The 27,596-nt window shown below is 28.6% G+C and overlaps 1 protein-coding gene across 3 annotated transcripts in view; it reads right to left on the bottom strand.

The window, feature by feature from the left end:
* LOC129964000 (sterol O-acyltransferase 1-like) overlaps positions 1-15,934 on the bottom strand; it is a 49,256-nt gene extending 33,322 nt beyond the window's left edge. Inside the window, exon 1 of one of the 3 annotated variants that reach the window (XM_056078649.1) lies at positions 15,812-15,934. The gene's annotated coding sequence lies outside the window, so the exon portion shown is untranslated. Of the gene's footprint in view, positions 1-235; positions 718-15,811 lie in introns of those variants that run through there. The other 2 variants (XM_056078650.1, XM_056078648.1) reach the window with 2 other exon arrangements.
* Positions 15,935-27,596: the final 11,662 nt, after the last annotated feature.

Below are 27,596 nucleotides of genomic sequence, written 5' to 3'. Positions count from 1 at the left end.
ATAAACGTTTACCACTTGCTGAAGCCAAGAATATTAGCATTATCCAAAAGTATCTTCGAATAATAAAAATAATAATAAAAAAAGGAACTATGGGGTTAACATAAAACGTATATTATTTATGCGTATTAATTTTTGTATTCCATGATTACAGTAAAAGCATTCGATAATGATTGTTTCAATATTCATGAAATTTCAGACAGTGCAACAGGGAAAAAAACAGGAATTGCAAACATACCTGATATTTCATACAAGATTTCAATCTGAAGTTGCCGCTCGTAGAAACCAAGCGTAATGAAGTTGTCTTATTGAGGCCTAGAATGTTTATCAAATCGTGTTGCGGTAGTACTCCTTTAGTATCTGATTAGGAACAATCTGATTCTTAGCAACGTTTGATAACAGACGATGTTTGTACTGGAATGAGTGCAGCTGAAGAACCCAAACGTCATACATTTTCGCCATTTTATTCCTGAAATTTTGTATTCGCACCATTTATGATTTCCTCCATCAGATTATTGAGTACATTTGTACTGAATTTTATTACATAACGTAGGTTTTAAGAATTTTTCGTTGATTTTTACAGCTGTCATGAATTCTTGATTTTATTCAATGATATAAATTAGTAGAGGATTTTGAACAGTTGCAGATTTAGGCATTTTACAGCTCCAGGCAGAGAATTTTATTAGACTTAGTTTATCAATAATTTTGATCAAAAACTAATAGTTCGTCAAGTTGCAAATTTCTACACATTTTTTAATTTAACAATGTGTTAAATCTTAATTTAAGCTTAGTTTTTAATTTTAGTAATTTTATGAAAATCCTTGCATTTTTTATTTAGTTATTATGATTATGTGATATCCTCATTTGTTCTATTTTTTTAAGTAAAGGCTTTTTGTTCATAAATATTATAATAATTTCGCGAACGTAATGAAACAGATAGGAATTTGGCAAATTATATTTGTCAAAATAATTATAAAGTTCTCATATCATTTTACGATTAATAAATTTTACATTTTTAACAAATTTATTTATTTGGCAATTAGCCAAAAGAATCTTTTTTAATCAGCTTTCATGCGGCCACCTATGCTTATTTTATGATTTTCTTAAAATTGTTTTAATAGAAATCAGTACTGATTCCGAGGGAAAATATTCAAATATTTAAAATTATTTATCTCCCATAATGAAGGAAGAATGTATTTATTATCAATAAATATTTTCATTTCTTTGAAATCAATTTGAAAGTTTGTCATTTTAAAAAGGTGCAATTTTTTCTTAAATTTAAAAAGATATGGAACTTTTAATTACATATTATACCAAAAACTGAATTTCTAATAAAATAAATTATTAAAATTATCAATTTCAAGAACTTTTATAACTTAGGAATAACTGCAATTTAACTTAAGATATTTAAATTTTCTATCAGACTCAACATTTAATTTTTTTGGCCGCTTCGACCATGACGGTTTTTAAAAATAAATAGTAATCAAATCGGGACATATATTTTATTTATTCTTGCAGAGGATGAAAAAAGAGCATCCGGTATTTTTGTAATGAAAATCTTTCTTGTGTTAACCATTTGTGTTGAAAAGACGTCTCACGCACATGGAGATGCTTTTGTCACAGAATCACCAAAGTTGTACCATAGACGTCAGCAGGCAATTGTCACAGAAGTAAAAACAATCATCGAGACCAGTCGCCTGAGATCGTTTGCCTGAACACAGTTTACTGGAGCACAGTCCTAGGTCGAAAATTAATTCATTTAGAATATATAAGTCTTTCTCCGAATTCTCTAAGTATCTGTAAGGCAAACGAACTGCAACGCAGAATCATAGTGCCTTATGCAAGATGGCCCGGCATTGTTCAGTTTTCACGTTCAAGGAAGAATATTTTGACGTCATTGTAGTGAAATACCGCACCTGATTTGCAAGTGTAAAGTTAACCATCAAAAATTGAATCTGTGATTTCACTCTGATGGTAATTTAAACAGTGAAATGTATCTACTAAAATCCATAATGTTTGCTGAATTGGAGCAAACCATGAAGCATGAATGTGGAGTTACTCCATTTGCATAACGTTATGACAAATTCCATTCATGAGAGCTTCCGGCATGGTGGTGGGTTCTCGCTTCCGGTTGGCTACAGAAATGGTGGGGATCTGCTACTTCTTTCAGATGACAGGAACGTACTTCCCACGAAAAGGGCTGTACCATGGCCAATGATAGTCCTTAGATTCAACCATAGTTCTCACCAATGCTCTCACGGCGGTCCGGACAATCAGATTGATCCGTGTGCCTCAGTGGTGGGTCGGAGTGGCAAAATTATGGTTATCAATATTATTGATACTGGATATTTTAGAAACACTATCAGGCGATTTGAAACTTTTGAAGCATGAGCGCCATTATCGGTGATATATGGTGTTAATCAAACAGAAACGTATTAATAAAAATTCGTGACCTCACTAGTTAATTTTTGCAAAAATAATTAGACAACTGTCTGTATTAAGGATTCATAGCTTTAAAATGATGCTTTTATATCCACTTTAAGAGATCGATACAATATTTGATGTTCAGACACTCAGTGAAGTTGATAATTATTCAATATCTCCTTAGAGGACCTTTATTGATCTTTTCACGTTTTAGTGCACGAGCTAAAATCAAAGAACTGCCTCTATTTAAAAATATCACAAAACCCTTTGCCATGCGAAAAGTAATAAGATGCGTAATTATACATATGTGAATAGTATAAGAAGGAAGATATGACCTTAGGAAGCTCAAAAATATATGTTTGATATAATTCCTAAAAATAATGTGAGAATTTTCGCTACTTATGCCTTTTATAACAGTCATTATCTAAAATGAATGTAAAGGCGATGAATATTTCAGAAGTCGAATCAAACCCGACGTCGGAAAGCAAAGGATTGCATTATATCTCGAAAATTTCTTTAATTGGGAAACTTTCCGATAATTATGAGAAGAATTTTTCCTTTTTTTAAGGTAGAATTAAATTTGTCAGCGAATAAAAATGCTAATTTGGTTGCAATAAAAAAGCAATACATTTTTTCAATAAAAAAAACTAAATGGTATATGGTCACCTCCAAAGTAATACATCATTAAGTAATCAAAAATAATTGTCAGATTATGAATTGTAAAAAATGATTGGCAACGGTTGTTTATAAGAAATTCTCAACCTTCTTAGATCTCCTCATGCAGTATCTAATATCATGGAGAAACTACTTCTAAAAGATATTTTGTATTTGATAGTATTTTCAAGATTACCGGTTGCTAAATTATTTTTTTCCAAAGACTCTGAAAATAATGTAGTGTGAAAATTTTCAGAGTAGACGCTGATCATTTAACTAATCATTTAATCGAAACTCAGATTTTTATAGATCATAGCAAAGATTGGTAATAGAGCAATAGTTTGAAAAAATACTTGAAAATCTTTTACGTTCTTTCATCACACGTAATTAAAATTTAGATGTCTATCAATCCCAAATGAATTAAATTTTCTAATTATCGTTATCTTATGATTAAGTTTCATTTCATGAGGTTTACAAATGTTTTTTTTTTTCTATAATTTCACAAGAAGCTGTAAAGTTTACTTTAGAATTTGGGCATGAAATTCGATTGAACATGAAATAAAACTATTGAAAAAGTTTTAAGAAGATTAATTACCTTTCATATGTTTGAGAACAAAAACAACAAAAACTGTATTAATAAAACAGAAAAAAAATTATAAATCATAATATTATGTAAGACATCTGGGTTGACTTTTTCTAAGCTTGTACTAATAGAAATGTTAATACGATGCAATTCCAGTTAAGAAATAATAAGAATTATGAAGCAATTTTTTTTTCTCTTTTTTACCGAATTATGATAAGCAAAAGATGTTCGAAATTTTTATACTTATCTCATGAATAGTTTAAAGTATAGTTGACGTGACAACAACGTTTTCCTTTTCAACTGCTTCATTTGAGACGAAAATATTTACTTTAAGTTGGAGTTTGAACACACTTTTGATAAAATAATAGTAAGCACGTATTAGTCTTTTGAACAGGTAAAATGCAACATTTTACTATCAGTTTTCAGATAAATTCACATAATATCACAAATACACATATTGCATCATTATATGAAACGCAGGAAATTCACAGTTTTCAGTTTCAAGTATATGCTTCTATAGAATATGTAGAAAATATATCTCATGCAGAATTTTGCAACATATTTAACTGAAATATTTAGAAAACAGTATCGTGTAAAAAATATCATTAAAAACTCAAATTTGTGGACAAACATGGCTGAACTAAGGATCTTGTTATCTTTGTGTTATCAAAATTAGGACTGAAAATTCAGTAAAAAAGCCACTGCGTCTTTCGCAATTCATGTCTATCGCATTTTAAGAAACTTTTGAACTAAAAATAGACTGATGATTTAATAATTTGTTGATTGAATATAGATATGACGGTGCAATGGAATTCCTCAAAATATTTAGATTAGAGCAGATATCTCAAAAACATCTAAAATATGTGAGTATTTACAATATATGTATAGCTCCAATGCAAAGTTTGTACAAATTTTTCTACGGCATATTATGCTTCAAACTTGCAATTTACAGTTGCTTTTCTTTCTTTTGTTTGGTTCTTAAATAAGTGTGTATCAAGTTAAAAATAACAACGATAGAATTCTGGATAGATTTCTTTTTGCAGCTTTGCATAAATTTAAAAAAAATCTATACTGATCAATTCTAAAATCTACAGTAGATACCTTTCTTGTATTATGGAGAATCTTTCTATTTCAACGAATGTTTCCAGAATTTTATGCAGAAATTCTGTTAAGAAAACTTTGATAAATAGAAACTTAATATGTCAAGATAAAGTCAAATTTCAAGTGAAGATAAGTGTAGTTCAAGGGTAGTGCAGATGCAGGGAATTAAAAAAAATTCAAATAGTAGAGTTTAATTTGGAGTTAAAACATTTAAAATAAAAATTGATGATATCTTTTAGATTTACAACGTACTTTAGTTAATCACTAAGTTCATAACTTTTCAAATAACTGTTTAACAACAGAGAAAGTAAAAACTGTTGAATCTTCTTTAAGAGAAAAATGTTAGAAAATAGAAGTTTTTTTCCTTCATGAAAAATTATTTATTTATTTGCCTCACCGATACAGCCTATTCATAAAGTTTAAAGCATTGAAATGGATGATGAGAAATCTGAGTGCAAAAACAAAATCGTAAACAAAAAAAATGTTTACATCAATATCAAATTACAGAAAATGTACATAAACAATCCTGAATAAACTCAAGAGACAAAGCTTCTTTTTAAAAACAAATTGTGAATTCGGTACAACGGTATAAGATTAAAACACGGAAATTCCAAAAATGAATTAAAAAATAAAATGCATTAAAACATTTTACATTTTAAATAGTATGGATAATTATTCAGACTATGATATTTTAAATTCTTAAAAATAATCAAAGCTCCTATCAATGTCAAAAGAACAAAGTTACAATTTCCCTATAAATCTCTTTTATTCAAGAAGTTCTTTGCGGATGCAATCGGAAATCCTAAGAATTTCACTAGACAACTTTTATTTTGAAATATAATTTTAAACAGTGCTGTTTTGTTTGCATCTGTAAGTCTGTTTACATGAAATTCAAGTATAAATACTATGAAAAAGCAATCTACATTATTTTGTGAACCGCATGTACAGTTTAGTGGATTGACTAATTTGAAATAATATAAGTATACAACAAATGACCCATGGCCTATTAGGAAGTAATACTGTATCTGTTAGTAATTATTAAATTAAAATCAATAGATCCAATGAAAGATTTAATGTAGTTTCCATTTTCAGAATCCAACCAAAAATTTTGCTAACTGCTTAATATGAATTCATTAATTTCATATTTTAAGAAAGAATAAGAAGCAGGGACATTAACGTTTTCCCCCAAAAGTGTGGCAGTTTGTACAAAACAATTTCATCAAAATGATTTCAAGATGAAGGTAATATTAACAAATCACATTTGAACTAAGCTGGAATCTAATGTTCTGGTAGTACTCGTATATTAAAATGGCCATTCTCATCTTTCATGCACCAACTCTTTTAGAAATCATTAACTTTTAATTCTCCTTGATCATCCAAAAACTCATAGTTGTTCATTTTTGTGCTCAATTGTAGACAAGAAGGAATTCACAGTTACAACTCAATTACAACTTACAACTTACTTACTTACAACAACTTACTTACAACTTACTTACTAACATCATACAACTCAAATGTGCCTCGTTGTATTGTTGTGGAATGTGCTGTGCATCTTACTAGATGAAAACCTCAAATCACAGCAAATTTTGAATGACACTTGCAATTATGTTTGTGCCGGCGTCCATGCATAAACGTAGCATCCCCGTGATCTGGGCGTCCCGGGTTCGAATCCCGGTTCGGGCATCTGTGAGGGGCGTGAAAGCGCCCCCCTGTATAAAGATGTTGTGCAAGCTTGTGTATGAGTATCATCTTCATATGAGCTAGAAGTCAGACTTCTGCCCTCGGGTGCTCAGGAGTCTTTACCCTCAGAAGCTACTGCACCCGCTTTCCATGGTAACGGTGACACGACATCATCAATTAATTTGGCTGTGATGATATAAAAATTGATTTCATCAATGTAAACGATCTCACTATTGGATATCGGCTAAAAAATTTCTTTAACGACCAAAATTTTCCAGAATACTCTTTCAAGATGAGGAGTAGTGTACTAAATGCCTTTCATAAATTTTAGGTCATCGTCAGATGGCGCGGGTATTTCATTTATTATTACCTCTAAGACTTTTCTAAACTAAGATACAAGCTCCTTTTAAGACTTTGATTCAAGGTGGAAGATTTAAGATTCATCAAGCCTTCATATTGGTGTACCTTGGGTGGTATTCTATCTTGAAGTCATAATTATATTAAATCACTAAGTCCATTTAATTACGATTATTTTCTTTTTAGATTTTACTGTTTCTAGTTATTTAAAAAAGACTGGATTTTTCACAATGAATTAAAAATTTTATTTGAAATGAGAATTAAGTCAAGACTAAGTTAAAAGTTATTTATTTTTATTTTTTGTAAACCAATTTTTATTTATATTTCTACTTTTTTTTTATTGCGAATTCTAGTTTTCTGCTAAAGTTGAGACATTCGCACAATAGCAGTATCTCTCGACAATGAATATTAAAAATTTATCACGTCACTGAAACAACTGAGATGTTTTGAAGATAGTTTAATAAGGTAAGCAAACAAGTGTTGTGGAAATTTCAAGGTCTAACATGTGTCAATTAAATTAAGTGCATATTTATGTGTGGGTTATTACTTACGGGGTGAGACATTAAACCTGAGTATTCAGAATCATTACAAGCGTAGCCTAGCAAATGGAATAGCACCGGACTTGTAGAAGGTTTTTGAAATTATGATCAACCTTCAAACTATATGAGGACTGCTTTAGAACGGACCTCATGCTTTTGAATCGTAATTAATTTTTTAAGATGCACCTCTTCTCCAAGCTTGAATATGCAGCCGATGGAAGAGCATTGCATCAAAATGAACACGCCTAAGGCCCATAAATGGGATAGATATTTGATGATATCGGATTTGAACCCTCAAGTCATAAGATCTTGAAGATGTGAGCTTTAAAAAACGAAGATAATCGCAAAAAAAATCTTATAATTTCAACAATTATCAAAAGAGTATTATATATATATTAAGGGTGCCCCCAAATTAACGCAAGAATTGAACCTGCCACAATTCGTGCAGCAAAATATTGGTAATCCTATTAAAAAATCCATTTGACAGCTGATAGTTTAGGGTTAGTAAAAATGGAGCGTTACTCGATAGAGCAACGTGTTAACGCAAGATTTGAATGAAATAAAAACACAATTTTTTTCTTTGAATTGTTATATTTTTATTGAATCGTAAAGTAAACAGGATAGGGTTAACCCATAGGACAAATGGCCTCCTCGGTTTTGCTGGCACATACGCACTCTTTTGTCCACATTTTCCATGATTATTTTGCATAAATGATAATTTGCATAATGCTGAATTTCGTTGATGCAGCATTGAGTGTCTTCCTTCAATGCACGCACGCACGCTTGTGGGCTTGTTGACACAGACCTTTGACTTCAAGTAACCCCATAAAAGTATCACTATGTTTGAAATATTGTTCAACAATGAAAACACGTGACTTTATCCTGTAACACTCAATTTTTATTAACCCTAAACTATCAGCTATCAAATGATTTTGTAAAAAGTTGTTAATACTTTACTGCACGAACGGTGGCAAAATTGAATCTTGTGTTAATTTTCGGACAGCCTTTATATTATATATATATATATATATATATATATATATATATATATATATATATATATATATATATATATATATATATATATATATATATATATATATTATTTTATAAAATATAGTTTTAAAAAGCATTATTGAAATAGGAAACACTTTTACTTTCATTTATCAAGGATAGATTACCTGACAACAGCTTTTTTTCATCTTATCTCGTGACAAAATTTTTAAAAATGCTTATTCTTACGAAGTATTTCAGGGTTATTTTAATCTCAAAATATGACATTGACAGGCATTTCGAAAAATGAAACAATTGATGAAACAAATAAGAGCAGTTTCAAGGTAACTTCAGTCAGTGCGAGATTAAGTGAATAAGGGTAGAGGCATTGATTGCTCATGAGTATCGCATGATCTAACAGTTTTTGAAAATTCAATGAAATAGAACAGCGTAAATAGTTATCGTAAAAATTGATTACCATCTTGTCTCATTATCGATTTAATCGAATCAATTCTGATGACGTTACAGTTATCTGATAAAAATAAGGGAGTCATTTCAAATTCCCCTGATTTACATCAAATTCATGCTGGTAATTTAATTTTGAAACCCTTTCCGCTCCTTTTGTTTGCTTATTTCACACAATGTAAGAAAATATTCAGTTAAATATCAAATAACAGATACATTTATTTTCAATAAGTGATTGTGACATCAGGTGAACCTTTATCTGTTGCCTAATATGAACTTTTTAAATTCCTAATGTTCTAAAACCACTGGCTAAGTGTTTCAATATGGGTTTTAAAAAAACGCTTAATTGTCGATTGTCTAATGGCGAGATGTGTTGTCAAAGTGAAATAATAAGTACACTAAATTCTGTTTTATCTATTATGACAGTTAACGTGACAGTAGTAAATGCACTTTTCATCTGCTATGTAACTGCACATTATCTCAACTTGTGTGAACATGCGCAGTGAGTTTTTGAATCAATGCATTAAGAACCGCAAAGAAATCTGTGAAATATACGCCTCAGACCACACGTTTTGGGGAATATTTGTACGTTCTAAAATCATCATAATTTATGAAGCAATAATAGACGGGACGCTCAACTCGAAAAAACTCGTGAGCGGTCCGTAATAGATGGGACGGAAAGAAACGAGAAAACTCGTGAGAGATCCTTAATGTGTTAAATCCTTCCCGCGTACTTTACACAACATACTAATAAGAATTTCCATTATGAAGATTTTAATAAAAGTCATTAATTTGGCATCCAACTTAAGTCTTGAAAAAGTTAAACCGCATCCTGTATCAAATAATAAAGTTCAAAAATGGTTAAAACGATAAAAATGGAAATATTTGTAAAAACTGAAGGCTATTGTAAGGAAATTATCAACTTTTGTATTCTTTTATAGTTTTGAACATCTATGCAAAAGACATCTATAAATTTATGAATTATCAAGTTGAATTCGAGAAAAACCGTACGTTTTAAAATAAGTCTGTTTCTTATAAGAGTTTTCAAAAGAAATTCACAAAAATGATGAACACTATTCAACATGTAGAAAGAAATGAACAGATGACTGGCTGGATTATATAAAGAAATTGTTTTGTTGCTAAAAAGAAAGTAAAACTTTATTTTGAAAAGAAAGATAACATATCTTAAATAAAATAATATATATAAATGAAAAGAAAACCAATTCATTTTCTAAAATTCCTAAAATTGTTCCTTTGAAATAATTAGAAAAATTCCGTTATAATAAATCTTTTTGAATTTATTATTATTATTATTTGGTCTAGCGGAACTACAGTTATTGATGTCAAGAATTAAAATTAATCAGCTGAAAAAACTATTCTAGTGTGATCATTGTAGCTGGTTGTGTTATTTAATCCAAGGAAAGATGCTTTCTTGTCTTTTTCTTATTTATTTTCGCACACACACACACATATATAACAACACACATGAACGATGATCACACATATATAAGGAAACACATAATATATACATTTAAAGTAGAAATTGCCGCTAACAAAGAGCGAACGAATAATTCTTTTTGCCACTAACAAAAGAGCTAGCGGTGCCTTCTTGCACCAGTTCCACACCAACTGTCTGGTTGAAGTGTTTACAATAAAAAAGCTTAAGTGCGCTTCCTTCACATTCCAAACATACATTTGAGCCTATTGCGCCATTTATGTTCAGTATTAAATTTTACTATATGAATAAGTATACAAAGAATAAAAATTCAAATAAAATAATTAAATAAAAACAAAAATTACAAATAATAAAATCACATAAACAATGACTGATGATTCCAGTGTGAACGAGATTTTTTTTATTAATTATATTTTTTTCAAAAAATATATCAGATTTTTTTTATTTTAATCATTTATTCTTTACAATTGCTTGCTTTCTATTAAATGAAATAAAAGTTATTAAAAGTTCAATATAAAAAAATCAAACTGGGCCATTTGTCTTAAATAGCTTTACTAACATTAAAAATAGGCATGCTAAAATAGAGAAAGAATTGTCATTATTGTTTTTTCATTCCTGTATATGGGGGTAAAGTAATTGTGCTAAGCGACTATAAACTCCTATTGACAAGCATTGAGAAAACTATTTATAAAATAAGGATATAAAATACTGATGTATGATTTTGAAATAATTTATATAATAGGTAATCAAACGTTTTTTCCTTATACAATATCATGTAATTTTCTTGATAATGAAACTATAAGTGTTGATCTTAAAACACCAACTATCATACATATTGTTTTAAAATATTAGCAAATGAGAGAAAAGGGAATTGCTGAATATATCCACTAAGAGCTTTATGAGATGCATCAGTTTTAAAAATGACTGCTGCAAGAGAATTGAAAGTATTAAATATGTATTTTTACTTTAAAGATCGTTTGTAATTTTGGAAATCATAGCCACTTTCTTCAGTTCAATTCAATGGAATTTTATCTTTATTTTTTTACCTTCCCCTAACATATGCTGCAAAAGTAATTGTTTTTGAACCCCCTACGATACATATAACTGGAAAAAAACTAGTATCCCTTAAAAACATCTCGGAACTTAAAATTCTTCTTATCTCTCTTTTTTCATCAATCTATTGCTCGAGAAAAGATAAATGCTCTGTAATAAAAACACATTTTGCACCATTTTAAATGAATCGAAATTTTCGCAGTTGTTTAAAAACTTGTTTTAACCCTTTGCACTCGGAAAAGTAATTCGATACATAATTATTCATCAAATACAAAGACTTGTTCATTTCTCCGAAAAATAAATATATATAATTATTTTAAATTGAATTATCCCGTTTAATTAATTTGGATCTTCTTACCACTCTCTGCAGGTCATTTTAACAATCAAAATTAAATAAATAAAACGTCAAAATGATGCACCTTTTTAATGATGAGTGAAAGCAACCATCCGAATGCAAAAGGTTAAATTATCTAAGTCTCAACTAATAATGAAGATGCAGTTAGAAGATCATGAAACTAAACTATACATAAAAGTAATGTCAAGACCTTGAAGCGCTTTATTCATCAAATACTGCATTGCGCTAACCGAATAGTCCGAAATGAAGGTCGAATAAATCAAAAAGAATAATCGAAAGTTATTTTTTCCTTTGTTTATTTTCCTCACTCATCAGAACTCTATGGGAAGCGCGCTTGAGATCAAAAATAGTGAAGTATAGTCTCGCATGCAAATATGAAGCGAAAGCACGAATTTATCTTATAAGATATTCACAAGGTACCGCCTGAGAATGAGTGCTCTGGGGTAATCTAATGGTCTTCAGAAACCATTAGACATCTTCAACAAGGTAAAAGGAATTATCCAAGATCTGATAGAAAGACTACAAATTCTAATATAAATTAAATTTACCAGTTCCTTTCTAAGTGTACTAAATTTAGCGAAAGTCTTAACGTTTTAGCATCCATAAAAGGATCGGTTGTCTGAATTAAATAGTAACATTATGGCTTATAACTTTAACAACAGATCCGTTCAAAATCATCAAAAATATCTTTATATCCAGAAGCTCAACCGTTAAAATGCATTGACGATTTTAAACAATTATTAAAGGGGTATTATTTGTAAAGATTTTGAAAGGAGTGATAAAAGTGATTAATTAATTTTTAAGTGAGTCAGATTTCAAATCAATAATAATATCGAAATTAGTCACAAAAGAAGTCCCTAAAATGGAATTGGAAATATAAGCAGCCTCAAAAGTCTAAGCAAAAAAATTACTTCTTAGTAATTACTTTTTAGGTACTAGGTACTCATTAAGAAAGGGTTTCCAAAATCTAAAAAGAATTTTGGTTAAAATTATTCAAAATTTTCAAATTTTTCCTCAGTAAATTCGGTGCAAATTATTTGAAAAAAAAAGTTTTATAGCACTTTAAGCAAAAACGATATCTGGGTGATATCATTTATATCACCCAGATGGTATGTCCAGATGACATATTTGATATCTGGACAATGTATTCTCTGATTTTGACATCTTTAAAAAATATTTTATGTATATTTTATATTACTTTAAAGTATTACTTTCCGATATTTTAGTCATTGAATTTATGCTCATGCGCAGTGTCACGATTTATGCGCATTTGTGAGAGCACGTTATCGCTGTTGCATAATTATAAAAAAAAAAGAGACGAATCAAGTCTCAGTAGTTATCATGTTATTATGTTTCGGATTAGAGACCCCGACCACTTAAATTTTATTTCTTTTGAAAAAAATACTAGTGGAATTGGTGCTGATTTCTACTAATGGGAAAAGTTTTGGAGAGTTTAACACACAGTACAACTACAATTTTCCCATTTTTTTTTTCTTTTCTTTCCTCCTTCAGTCCCATTAACTGGCGGTTTTCATCAGTATAAAAGGTATCGTTGTAACGCTAAGTCCTAGAATTACACTAAATTTTTTTAAAAAAAGCTTGCATCAATTTATTGATTTGAATAGATAAATCAATCTTTTCATTTCAAGGCCAAACGCCTAAAGGTCAAGCGCAGTAATGGGAAATAACCGCATCTCTCATTTTTTATGCTATCGTAACTTGTTCTATATTTCTCCCGAAGCTAAACTAAAAATTCAAAACAAAGAACGTTAATGAATACCGTTACCTTTTGATATTTACTAAAAAAACTTTTTTTTTTATTTACACATAAATGAGACAAAGGCTCTTCAAACACTCGGAAATTGCAAGGGGAAAAAAGATTTCACTTCTTTGTATTTTTTAAAAAATTAATTCCGTTCTTTGTTAATCCTTGACATATCGGGACTTTCCCCATTACATCCTTACAATTACTGCCCATAATTCCTGAGTATTTTTTCGTTTTTTCATTGACAGGTGCGGTTTGTGAAAAAAAAGATTATTGACGGTTATATATCTTCATTTTCCTTTTGTTATAATCACTTTATTACAGCTGTAATAAAAAGCAAAGAATTTTAGTAGTAGTTTAGGAAATCTTCAGTAGCAGAGTAGTATTTTGACGCATCACTCATTAAGAATTTACTAGGAATTCCAAAAATTTTTACTTAACCAAAGAATTTAATTTATACATTGTATAATATGAGGTTGAAAATAATGTTAATCAGGGAAGTTCATGCATTTAACCCTTTAATTGCGAAAGAATAAATAGTTTTAGTAAAAATTTTTTAAACGCACATATTAACTAAAAAGATATATATAGTATATTTAAATGCTCTTAGAAATTAACTTTATGTAATTAATTACAATTTAATTAATTCTTAGATTTTTTTAAATTGTTTTTAAATTTATTTTAATTTTTTAATTAGAAGTTACCTAAATTTCTATGTACGAAATCACACTAACAACACCTATGTAAAGTATTTGGAGTTGTAGATCTCTCAGAAGAAAAAGAAAAAAAAAAAAACGTAGAGTAGTAATCAGTTTTTAATAAAAAACAATTCCTGCAAACTTATTGGAAAAGTATAGCAAATAGAAATTAAAAAATTTTCTTTTTCTAAAATATATTTACACAGAGGACTTCTTTTATTGAAGCCTATCTCTATTGATTATACGATATTTTTTTTTTTTGAAGATTAATGTTTTTTATTTTAAACATATCCTACGGACTATCGGATATAGATATTGTACGTTTGAGCTACGATTGCATCTTTCGATGTTATTAAAATTGTAATTTTTTTGCCACCTTCATATTTCTTTGTTATATGATAGCATTTGTTTTGAAACCAGATATATTTTCAGGATCTCATATAGGATAGTTATCTGATGCAATTAAGGCTCATGCCATCGAACATGTGCCCACGAAATCATAATAGTAAAATCAATTTCATGTGTTTCTAATCACTAGAAGTTGCTAATGTAGCATCAAATCTCAATATCCACTCAAGCAGATTGAACAAAAAGAACTACGAGATATTTTTTTAAGGTCAGTTTTAAATATACATTTAAAAGTAATTGATATGCTTAGAATAGTTTAATTTTGAATATTATCAACCGTCATTCTATATAATTTAACTTTTATTTGAAATGACAGTCTTTTGGAGTTTGCCCAGAGACCTTATAGTATATAAAAAATTGCTGCGTAATTCACTATAGATGCTGTTGCTGGTAGTTTTATATGTAATACCAAATTAATATCGCAACACATACTGTAGGACAGCGAACTCATTTAATGTCATTTTCTTTGAGTTCTTTTTTTTTTTTTTTCATTTTTTCCGAATTATGAACTTTTCAATAAAATAATTAAAAATTTTGTTAAAATTAGAAATACTTAAAATAATGGCTTAGTAGACAATCCTTAAGATAATATGATGATGAAGAAAGCATTTTCATGTATTTATTCTTTCTCTAATTCTTATATAATCTTACTACTCTTTTATAATTCTTAAAGAGAACTTACACGGTTATCTCGAGTTTTTTCTCAAAGACAAAGAAATTTAGCACATCAACAAGAGAAATCAAATTTCTTGCGTTATATGAAAATCCTTGAACAGAAAATTTATAAAACGTGGCTTATAAAATTCGCCATGATCATTATTTTTTTAATCACTCTTCGTAGGTAGTTTTTTTTTTCTCTTTGCTGTTGTTGTTACTACAGGTAGTGATTTCTTTCAAAAACATAGATAATTACCTAAGAATTAAGAATATTCTATTCTAAAGAAACAAAAAAAGTCTTAATAAATCACATAAAACGCATTAAAAATAAATTTTCATGTGAGAAACGATGGAAACAAAAGCGAATAAATTTAAATTAAAAAACACTGCGCCAATTAGTGCAAGATTTACGACTTCATTGAAAGTGTTTATTTCCACATATTCAAATGATATTTCTTTTATGAACACAGCAAAGAATAGTTTGTTCTTTGTTCAAATGTTTTATCGAAATTATTTGTGGAGTTCCTGTTTGCTTTCAAAGTAGGAGATAAACACAACATAAATCGACGCTAAATAAGATCAGCTGCCAAATAAGATTAAAGTCAAAAAACTGGGTTAAGACTTACTGATATGTTCGGTTTTTTTGCTTTGTATTTCCAACTATTGAATTCTTCAAGATGTACGACGTAGAAAGTATTTTAATCATCAAATACTTCGATCTCGTGATTTTGACAAATCTGCGTATCAGACGTTCTACAGCCTGAAAAGTACACTTTTGGAATTGTGTCCGTCTATCCGTCGCTCTGTCTCTTTATCTGTCTGTGAACACGATAAATGAAAAGCGCTTTCAGCTAAACGGATAAAATTTGATATTGGTTTCTACGTCGAATTTATAAATTTCGATCAAGTAAATAATAATATAAATGCAAATAGTGAAAATGAAAGAAATTTCTTTAGTCTTTTTTAGTCTTTCAAAAACTACAAAAAAAAAATAACACATTTTTCTGTTTAATTTTTTTTTCACTTTATACCATATAAATCACCATTACAAATCATTTTTTATCACTTTATACCATAAATCCGTATGACAGTAATAAAATAAAAAAAATTATTATCAGGATAAGCTAATAAAGAAATTATTAGCTTGTCCTGACTATAAACTAGTCAGGACACTTAAAATCCTGTATGGAAGGTGTGTATTTAGATTCTAACCTGTATATCGAAAATGTAGTTTATCCCGAATCCTTACTATTTAAAACAATGAGTTATTAAAATATTTGAAATCATTTTTTCAAACATTTTTGAGTTGCATCTTACACAATGGACCAGACTAGTATAATTTATAACAGAAACTTTAACAAGTTGTCCTTGATTTATTTCGTTGTTTTCAAGTTTGTATTAAAATTTATCATTCTGAAATTTCAACTTTCCAAAAATGTATATCTCTATTGATAAAAAAGCCACATTTTAATAACTTTTCAAAAATTTCATTAATTTTAACTAATAGAAATATTGTTCTTTAATATTACTATTCATAATTGAGCACAAGTTTACAATAAATCTAAATTTTAAATCGGAGTAATGAATTACAGAGAGAGAAAGAATTTTAATACATACAATAAAAGTCTAGTTTAGCTGTAGTTGTTACAAAATTTTGCAATAACCAAAGTTTTTTTTTTTTTTAATCTTACTTGTTTAACGTGGACCATGCTTCAGGTCGTACTTTCGTTTGCTAAATTTCCACGCCACAAAGATAACTTTTTATCCTTGTTGTCAGTTATAGAGTGAGTAAGATGAGCAATGAATTTTTGGTAGAATTAGATAAGAAATCCTGGAACTCACCAAATCCAAAGCCGAAACCCCAGCATGAAGCAATCATTTACTGGAAAATAGTTCTGTATATGTCACAAATTAAATTGAATAACAGACAGAAACTCGTTAATTATTTCGTTTTGATCAGATATAAGATGGTCACTTATCAAAAGAAAGTAATTCTGAAGTGAATAAGAATTACTAATGGCAATTTCACTGGCATACATTAAGAGAAAATTCTAACACTTTCATGATGCAATTTAATGAACTAGTAACTGTCTCGAGAAAAATGTAATAAAAAATTGTAATAAACAAAAATGGTAAATCTCACCTGCATTCATTTTAAGAATGCAAAAGCAGATTACTATTTCGAAATGAATTTATTTTAAACTATCCAATAAAATGGCAAAAACTATAGATTTTTGAAATTCGCAGGTTTGAAAAAGGCTTAATTTACTAACATTAATAACTATTAAAATGAAAAAAAGATCACTCATTCAATATAAAAAGGCATAAAGAAGAGTAATTTACACAATTTTTAATTTAAAAAGGAAATTAATAAATAACCAACTTTAAAACATTTATGAAAAAAATATTATAATTAATATGGCACAAAAAGTAAATATAGTATAATGAACGAGCAACTGTTGAATAATTGCTGGTGAATCTGACAAAAAATGATTTTGCTCTCATAATTAAGAATTAAGCTTCGTAGCAACATCTATTATTGAATTTTCTCATTTGAAAATTAATATCTTATTTTTAACTTTTTAATTATTGCCATCTTTATTTTTGTATGAAGAAAACAACTGAAACATTAGATAATGAAGAAATTTGCTATTATTCGTTTGAGTTTTTTTTAAAAAAGGACTTTTTCTTTTGCGTTAAGACTTTTTTTTTAAGTTATTTAAGATACTATGGGTAGCTTCTATTAGTTGACTATAAGAAGCTATTTAACCTTTAAAATTACGTAATGCGATATAAAATTCGATTTTAATAATACATCATTTTCGAAGTATTTATTATTCCTAATCTATGAATGATACAATTATTAACTTCTTAACTTTTAACAAGAAATATAAATCCTACATGTCGTTAAAATAAATAGTCAAAAGGTTAAGCTTTAGTTAATATTAAGGATTGCAATACCGGACCAAAATTTCAATACCGGTATTCGGTATTTTTTAGATCTTAATACCGGGATACCGGTTTTAATACCGGTATTAGAAATTTTAGAAAAAGGAAGAAAACACAGGTGTTTCCTTGTTTTATATTGCCAGTTTTTTTAGAGAGTGTAAATATCACAAAAAATAATTTGTAACTTATAAATTATAACAGTATATAATCACAAAAAAGTAAAGAAACATCTTATTTATTTAAATCACAGAAAAAGTGTAAATATCACTATTCAGTCTGTGGTACTATTACAAATTTTTGAAATGTGATCTTAAAAAACATAATGCATCCATTGTACTGTCATTAAGCCTGAAAACTAATTTTGTGTAAAAATGACCAGCTGTCGAAAACGATTTTCGGCATCTACGCTAGTTGGTGGTACTGTTAGCAATGGGCGATATATTTTTTCCAAATATTTACCTCTAAATCCCTCATCTTCAAATAAATCGATTTCTCATCGGATGATTTAGGATATAGCTGATTTCTGTATTGTATTCTGGTTCGTTGAAATTTTTTTATTTATCGCTAATTCTAATTTTTGTTCAAGAGACAATTCCTTTTCACTATCGACAGTAGTGACATCATAATCTTCGATAATTGAACCGAATTCTTCTGAATGTGGATGGGTTTGTGGGTAAAAAATTTTAAGAAAATTTACTCTCAACTTAATCAGATTTGAGTTGATTATTTTATTTTCTTCTTTTTCATTTTCATTTGTAAAATCATTATAATTATTCAAATACCATAAGACATTTTCTATTTCGGTATACCTTTCTTCTGTGCGATTTTTCAATGCAATATATAATTCTTCAGATAGTGATGTATGCTGTTCTTTCAGTGACTGCAACATGAAATTTATTGTTGCATTAGCTGTTAATAAATTAGAATCTCTCCGACATAATGCATAACATACATAAAAACGACATAGAAATAAAAACGTATACCATTTTGCTATAATCGTGATCCCTGAACATATAGTGGTGACAATTTTAAAAATTTCTAGTAAATACCGAAAAACCGGTATTTAAACTTGTGAATACCGGTATTTCAAAATTGTACAAATGGCTCAAAATACCGGTATTCGGTATCCCGGTATACCGGTATTGCAATCCCTAGTTAATATGCTTACTTCTAAAGTCTAAGCCTTGTGAACTATATTCCTTTTCTAGCATATTATTATTATTTTGGTTAATATTTTAAAATTGTTTTAAAAATATTAAACTTATACAAAAAAAATTAATACGCTTCTTCATTTTCAATGATTCTAAAATAATTCAAATAACAACTAATATGCAATTAATAAGCAGACATAAACCACAGATATCTAAAACCTAATTAAATTTGCCAAAGAAAAGGAAATATGTAGAAATTCCATAATTTAGGTCTGGAGTAATTACGATATTGACTTTTATTGTTTCATTCAATAGTAAAAAACACACACAACAGGCACAAAGGAAGTGAAATTGACGAGAATTGTATTCTAAAATCCTAAAACGATGTACATTTACTCCAAGGTCTGGTTTATCTGATGGGGTCAAAAATGACACTAAAGCAAGAGTCAGAGTGCTCGAATACAACTTCCTCAAATAATTCTTCTTTTATTAAAAAATAAAAAACAATAGGATGACTTCCCCGTTCTCATTTAACTACTTCTCGAGGCAGCTGTATCCTGGTTATTAAAGGTCACAATTACTATTTCCGCACTGTTACTCAACCGACGATAAAGTGTGTGAATTAATCTTCATATCTGGTATTTCAGCAAGAGAAGCGTTTCCCCGTTAGTAATGAGAGGCAAAATCAGGTTTCATATAAATAATCCATTTCGCGTCGAATTATAAACCTTAAGAAATATTACAAGACTATTTATTAATAACATTTTTTTTAATGAGTCACATCTTTATACACTTAGTTCCATTTTTTCATTTTCCCATTTTTTTAAAAATATTTTTTTTAATTTCCATTTTTTAAAATCCAAGCTTGGTATCTAATATTAAGAAGTATGAAAATTTGTGTGTTAACGATCTACAGAAGAGACAGTTGATCTAGAGCTGCTAAATTTGGCACAAATATACTTTGAAAGGGAGGTAGAATGTGCACTCCCTTTTCTTAAAATTTTTAGGAGCCCTTTTCTTAAAAATTTTAGGAGCCCTTTTCTTAAAATTTTTATTAAATATTTAATAATTAAGTCAAATTTCAGCATTTTTCTCCATTTTCTAATCAATAATTATTGAAGGAACTTTCCCTCAAAATTGATTTTTAAACTATTATTCCATGTTTAGTTCTTCCAATAATCAAAAATCTCGAGTTAAAATTTTTTTAACGATTACAATACTTTCTCTTTCTATACTTTGTATAAGAGAAAATAAAAAGGAGCAGATTGTCAGAAAGTAAAAGGAAGCAGATTGTTTATGCACATGTTCAACAAAAGGAAATTTCTGAGATAGGACAATCTGTCTCTGAAGACAACGAAAAATCTTCCAAAGTAATCGTAGTTTTTTTTCTTCTTTTTTTTTAATGAAACTGTAGAGAGATTAGGTCACTAATGGATTTAAATATTACATGCCAAACCAAATAAAGGAGTGGTCGAATTAATTCACTGAGCTAAATTATTATACGAATAATTAATTATTAGTATAATTATTTATATTTATTACACTAATTATTAATTCGTTGCTGATTTACAGAAAAAAAAACATTTTTGAGCATTCGTAGACCGATCAACTAAGTAAAATTGAAAATATTTCAGATTATTATAAGACTAAAATAAGAGGTGAGGATTTTGTGCTTGGGTCAATCCAATTTGCAAATATGGATCCTGTGTTACTATTTCAAGTATTGAGAAGAATTGATGGTTAAATAGAATCCTGTGATGAAAATGAAAGAGATACCTCTAATAATTTTTAAAACTAATATTTCTACTATTACATATAAATTTTGAGTTTTAAATGTCATATTAACCTTTTGAGTATTCCTCAAATTAATTATTTAAAAGAAATGCAAAGCAAAATGATAGCGTCGTTTTTCTATTTGTCATTATTTTTAGTCTTACTGAAAACTAACTTGTTCGATTACATCCGTGTGTCTGATTCATGTATCAAATAATAGAATTATTGATATTGAAATCTATAATTAAATAGCCATTAATTTAAAAGATTAACACATCATCAAAAAAAACCCCATCATTTTAGCATACTAAAAAATCTCAGTCTTTTAAATTATTACTTATTCGATTATTTTTAATTTTCATTTAAGATGATATAAAAAATATCTCAAACTGAATTTTTCATCTGATTCTGCAGATAATTGAATCCGTATACCAAGGTATTAAAAATAGCAACAACGAAAGAAAGAAAAAACCATGTCGACAAGATATCTTAATTTTAAGTTATACTTTAGTCACTAAGTAGCTGACACATCTAAATGTCGAGAAGCTAGTTTATTGCGTGTAGCATGACTTAAACGATTAATTTTATTTTACCGGTAATTTAGAATGTAATGCGAAACGTCCCAAATGTAGGATTGCCTTTTTTCTCCACGTATTCAGCGTTACTTGAACATTTAGTAACGGTTGGAACTTAGAAAGGGAAATAGAACACCGAGGTCATAGTGACAGTTACGATTAGTTGGCATACAATTGCTCATTTCACCATCACGGAATTTTCTAAAGTAGCATTTTGTTCCAACTACTTTCTTCAACTTCATGTCGAAATAGATTTAGAAAATTTTTTCAGCACAAAACGTAAACTGGAAATGCAAAGCTGATGGTTTCGATTTCGTAATTTATATTAACATCACTTTAATTCTTGTAGAATTACATAATCTAAAATTTCGATTGTTTTGCTTGAATTTCATATAAATGTCTAAATGTGATGTAAAAAACAATAAAAGAACTGAGTGGCTGCAGAACCCCACAGAGTGACATCAAAGTGATTGTGATGTTACAGAATAATTGTTCACACCTGCACAGGAATAAGTCATAATATAAATGTATATATAGAAAGATAGCAGATTTTGTTGCTACATATTCCATTCTGTTTACATTCAAGTCAATTGAAAAAGTATATTTAGATGGAGGATTAGAAAACAAAACAAATAGAACAAAACATTTATGATAAATGTGTTTCGTTTCAATTTTGGAGATTTTTTTTTACCTCAAAGACCAGGGATTAAAAAACTTTTAAACATTACGACCCACTTTTTAGAAATCTAATCTACAGGTAATTTAGAATGTAATGTGAAACGTCCCAAATGTAGGATTGCCTTTTTCCTCCACGTATTCAGCGTTACTTGAACATTTTTTACGGTTGGAACTTAGAAAGGGAAATAGAACACCAAGGTCATAGTGACAGTTACGATTAGTTGGCATTAGTTACGATTAGAAACCTAATCTATAATAATTCACTTCTATTTCGTCATACAGAACTTTTGAGGAGACGAACAACATAAATCTTCCAAAAAGCGGTTTTATAAGCCCAAAAAAAGAATGTTTTGAAGACAAATATTTATTATTAAACATAATTTCAAAAAAAAAAATTATATGCATGTCTTGATGAAGATTTTAAACTCATATTACATTTCCGAAAATTGCTACGCCCTACCAAAAACTGACTGTTTGTGCATAATAGAGTAATATATATAATTTATATAGGTTTCAAAAAACATTTCAAATAATTTTAAAATAATAAATAAATAAGCTTAGATATTCAAATAATTCTTGCAGTTGCGTGTCACATGTTCATTTAGATTTATTTTTGCAATACCTAAGAAATATTTTTGGTGCAATAAAATCACTGATTCTTTCGTAAGAAACGTTATCAAGCTGGTGTTACAAATGAGACTGCATAGTAACCAAGGAATGAATTGCCTGATGAATCAAAAGCATCGAAATTAAAGTATATCTGATCAAATGATTGTAAGCGTCTGTAGCATGATTCTCAACTGCTGCATGCGTTCCGTAAATCTACCAAAACTTTATGAAAGTGAATCTTATTTTGATTGATGATGCTTAGAAATTCAAGATACTCAGGTCAAAAATCAAAAAAATATCACCTCTCTTTGCAGTCCATAGTTTTTAATTTCATTTTTATCTTGAAAATGAAAGCAAAACTAAAAAGAAAAAAAAATCTATAGAGTAAATCTTCAACAGATTATCAGATTCCCAAAGTGGTTCCACGTGTAAAATCACACATTGTGACCTTCAGTAAAACGTTGGACTTATTGCACTTTAGAAACAATTGAACCGTGCTTTTTCTTCGTGATCCTTTATATATAACAGGTAGCTTTAATTGACTTAAGATAAATCTTTGAGCTAAAGCCTTTTAAGCTGATTATATTTCCTTTTATTTGGATTTTGATTTATGTGCAAATCAATTTAGCATTTCGGACGCGGTTTGAAAATTAATAAAGAGGTTTAATCTTTTCTATAATAACTGACATCTCCTTAAGATATGTTCATTAAGTAAAATACTGAAAGACCTTGACTTAAACTTCTTGGTTCCTCTACCATGTTACTTCAATACATAAAAACGATGATTCAATCTTTTTATTAAAAATGGGATATCTGTCTTTTATTTTTCAGATTTTACACATGTATTTTTTTTTTTCGCTTTTGTACAAAATCAAGCGAAATGAAAATAATTTTAGTTATTCAAGCGCCATTCAATTAATCAGATTAACAATACAATAGGCACATTTTCAACATTTTATAACACGATAAAAGCTTACTGTAGCAATTTCATTGAGTCAATGCTATATAATTTATAACTAATTATATTAATATTTCTGGTTCGATTTGCCAAATCATATAAGCCCATAAGCATAAAAAAAAGAATAAATACGAAAATATCCATGATTATAGAATTCAAAATAAAGTTTCTATACAGCAGTTTATTTTCGAATTATGGAATCAAAAATTAAGTGATTAAAATCAATCAATACTAAAATCAAAATGTAACAATTACAAACAGAAAAATGAAATTTAAAGGAAAGAAATATCTTTGCATAAAAGTTTTGAAAAATCTATCTTGTAGAAGATTTAGATTGTTATATTAGCACTTTGTTAGTCGTGTGTTTTTTTAAAAACAAATGTGGTAGCGCTGCATCCATTAGATACTCTAGTATATATTGTCAAGATTAGTAACTAATATATCTTAGTAATCGAATAATATAGATATACAAACACAATTTAAAGTACACACAAACAAAAATACAATTATTTTTTTCCAAAACAAATTAGAAATATAGTAAAAAGAATTTTCTTTCAGACATAGCATCATCTAGTTATTGAAACAAGAAGTAATCGTATATCTGTCAGATAAGGAGCAACTAATGGACTGTTAATAATAAATATTTTACATCGACACTAGATCGTTCGTCCCTTCTCAGATCCCTTCCAAAATTTACATTTCTGTTCGATGCAATGCCATGAATTTTAAATAAAAGATTTGCATTTAAACTTTTCGCCTAATAAGGGAAAATATCACAGAATCTCATATTTTGATATTTGCCGTTTGTAGTCAATCATTCTCAGAACTAAAAACAGAAAAAAATGCTCCAATGCGATTTTGTGAGTCACATTAATGTTTGAAAAGCATTGGGATTCAAACAAGATGTATAAATCATTCTCAGAAGAAATACTTCGGACAAAATAAATAACAACATTTCATTTCTTACAAGGATTGTTATAAAGTCCAGAATCAGAACAGAGTTTTGTAATTTTAATTAATTAACTATAAACTACGAATTAATAAGAGCAAACATCTACCGGAAGGTAAATAGTACATGACTAATGAAGTCATACCAATGTTTCATTTGTTTCATATCAGTCATAGAATGTTGATATTGATTTTAACATTATACAGCTTAATGAGCCCTGAAATACAAAGAACGTATTAAACCCACAATTAACTTTTAATTACGAAAAGCGTTGTATTCTGATACTCACTTTACCAGTCACAAAAGTTTTGCATTTCTGTGAAATGCAAGGAGAAATGAAGTGAATTTTGCAGTATCGGAGATATGTAAAAGATTATGCAAAGAGAAATTAGATGAATCTTGCGATATCGGAAATATATAAATTTTTTTGTTTCTTGTTTTTAAATTATATGAGAAAAACCGACAGAGAGCAATGAGGTGAATTTCTATCCGTTTTTAATACAGTGTTAAAAAAATTTTGTAACCAATTTCTAACTAAATAAAACAAAGCAAGAAGGACAAAATCTTTAGCAGCTTAAAGAAAATAAAAATGAAAAATTACTATTGATTTTATGAATTAGAAACTCAATAATAACATAGTGCGGTGATACATATAACTGGGAAAAAAAGACTACAAAACTGACACTACATTTATTTAAATAAAATCTCTTGTTGTCAGTGTAACGATTTAAAAGATAAGTTTCAATTTGAAAAGTTAGTAAAAGAACTGTCCACTTCCTTATTATTATTAGCAGTGCCATATCTACATATAAAGTGAATAAAAGAAGCAAAACACTCTTTTACACATGAAAGGCTTGCTACTATTATCAAAACGATTTTAACATTTGAAAATAACTAACAAAGTATTTAATTATTGAAATGAATATAAACTTAAATAGGAGAAAAGTTTGATCTTCCGATTTGAATAAATTTTAATTAACATGTATTTTTTCAGCTTTTATTTTAAATGTAATACAAAGATATAAAAATGTAATGCATACAAAGATTAAAAAAAAAAAGAAACAAAATTCCTGCTTTGCATATGAAAGAAAAAAAAAGAAAGTGGGGAATTTTTTTTCTCTGGCATAAAAGAATGAAATAAGTATTATACAATCTTCGAAAATAACTCACTAAATTACCCCTAGACTTTTTAAATAGATAGTATTGAAAAACACAACATATATATATAAGCAAAATAATACAGATCTGACCATCGTAAACGTTTTGTTTTGCCGGAAAGTAAAAAAAAAAAAATATATAAGGAAAAAGAGCAGATAATTTTTTTGAAAAATAACTTTTAATGGTTAGGTGATTATTTTAGAATACTTAGAAACTTGTTTGACCGCTCATATTATATCCCAGGTAAGACATGTAAATTCCCATAAAGATAAAAAGTCCTTTATTAATATGCTAACCTTCAATTTGTTAACTGCTTTTTTTTAGAAAATTGGATTTTCTTGTTATGTGTCTAGCAATACTTTTAACTAAGCATTAATTCTTTATCTTTCATTTAAGAACATCAAAAGAGCTCATGGCACTGTAATAATCATTAAACAAAAAATACAAAAAGAAAATCTCTACACATAATAATGATTAAACATGGCAACGAAAAATTTCTAAAAATAAATTATGAAGTTTTCAAGAATTTCGTGATTTAGTATCACGATCTTAAGCATACATTATAAAAGCCACAAATCAATTCACAGCCATAAAAGGCAGTATAAAAATTATATTAATTGAACTCACCGCTATAATGTATTATAAGGATAATTTAATTTTGAATTTGATTATATACCGTATATTGCATTGAAAGCTCATTAGGCGTCTAATTAGAAAAATAAAAGAGATTAAATAAAGCTTACAAGATAAGGAAGAAAGAAATATGACTAATTTTATAAATAAATTTAACAAGCGGTTATGTAATAATTTTAGCTTTTCCATCCGTGATTATGCAACAATTTGAATTTACTTTTCCAAACCGTGACGTTAATCTCGTTCCTCCCCCAATTTAGATCTATCTTTAATAGAAGAGAGTTTTTTTCGTCTTTACAGTTGCCCGGAGGAATAATTCTTTCTTTGGATATATCTTTAGTTTCATAACAAATTGTGTTTCTCTCTCTTGTTTTCATCGTGAAACCTTTACAATCAACAGTAAATAAACAAAGATGAATGCCGTGAGGGCATTACTGATGATTTAAGTAATATTTGTTTCTACTTCAACTTCAGAAATATATAAAAAACACATTTGATTGAAATATAAGATTTTTCTTATATATAATTTCGATTACAACACATGCAGGGTTTCCTGTTGTTCAAAATTTAAATATAATCAAATGAACGGGTTATTTTTAAAAATATGGAATCATATTTAGGATTTTCTTAGCAAAGTCTAAAGTTGAACCTTATAACATTCAACTTGGACAGTCACAGATAATAATAAGCATTTCACTATTATGCCTCAAATTCATCACTCTTGCTCAATAGTGTGAATGTGCCCCTCTGTAAAAAGGGGCTGTGCAAGCAAATGTGTGAGTTTCATCTTCATATGAACTAGAAGTCAGACTTCTGCCCTCGGGTGCTCATGAGTCTTGCCTTTACCCTTAGAAGCTACTGCACTTCCTTTCCGTGGTAACGCGGACATGACATCATCATTAAATTGGTCAAGTTCCTCTGTGTTTCTTTATTAGTTATTAGATAATTTATAAGACAAGCACCAAACATCATACTTCA

The sequence above is a fragment of the Argiope bruennichi genome, chromosome 3 (assembly GCF_947563725.1).
Source record: "Argiope bruennichi chromosome 3, qqArgBrue1.1, whole genome shotgun sequence".
NCBI lineage: Eukaryota > Metazoa > Arthropoda > Arachnida > Araneae > Araneidae > Argiope > Argiope bruennichi.
Note: the sequence above shows the minus strand (reverse complement) of the source record. Positions and strands in the feature narration are given on the sequence as shown.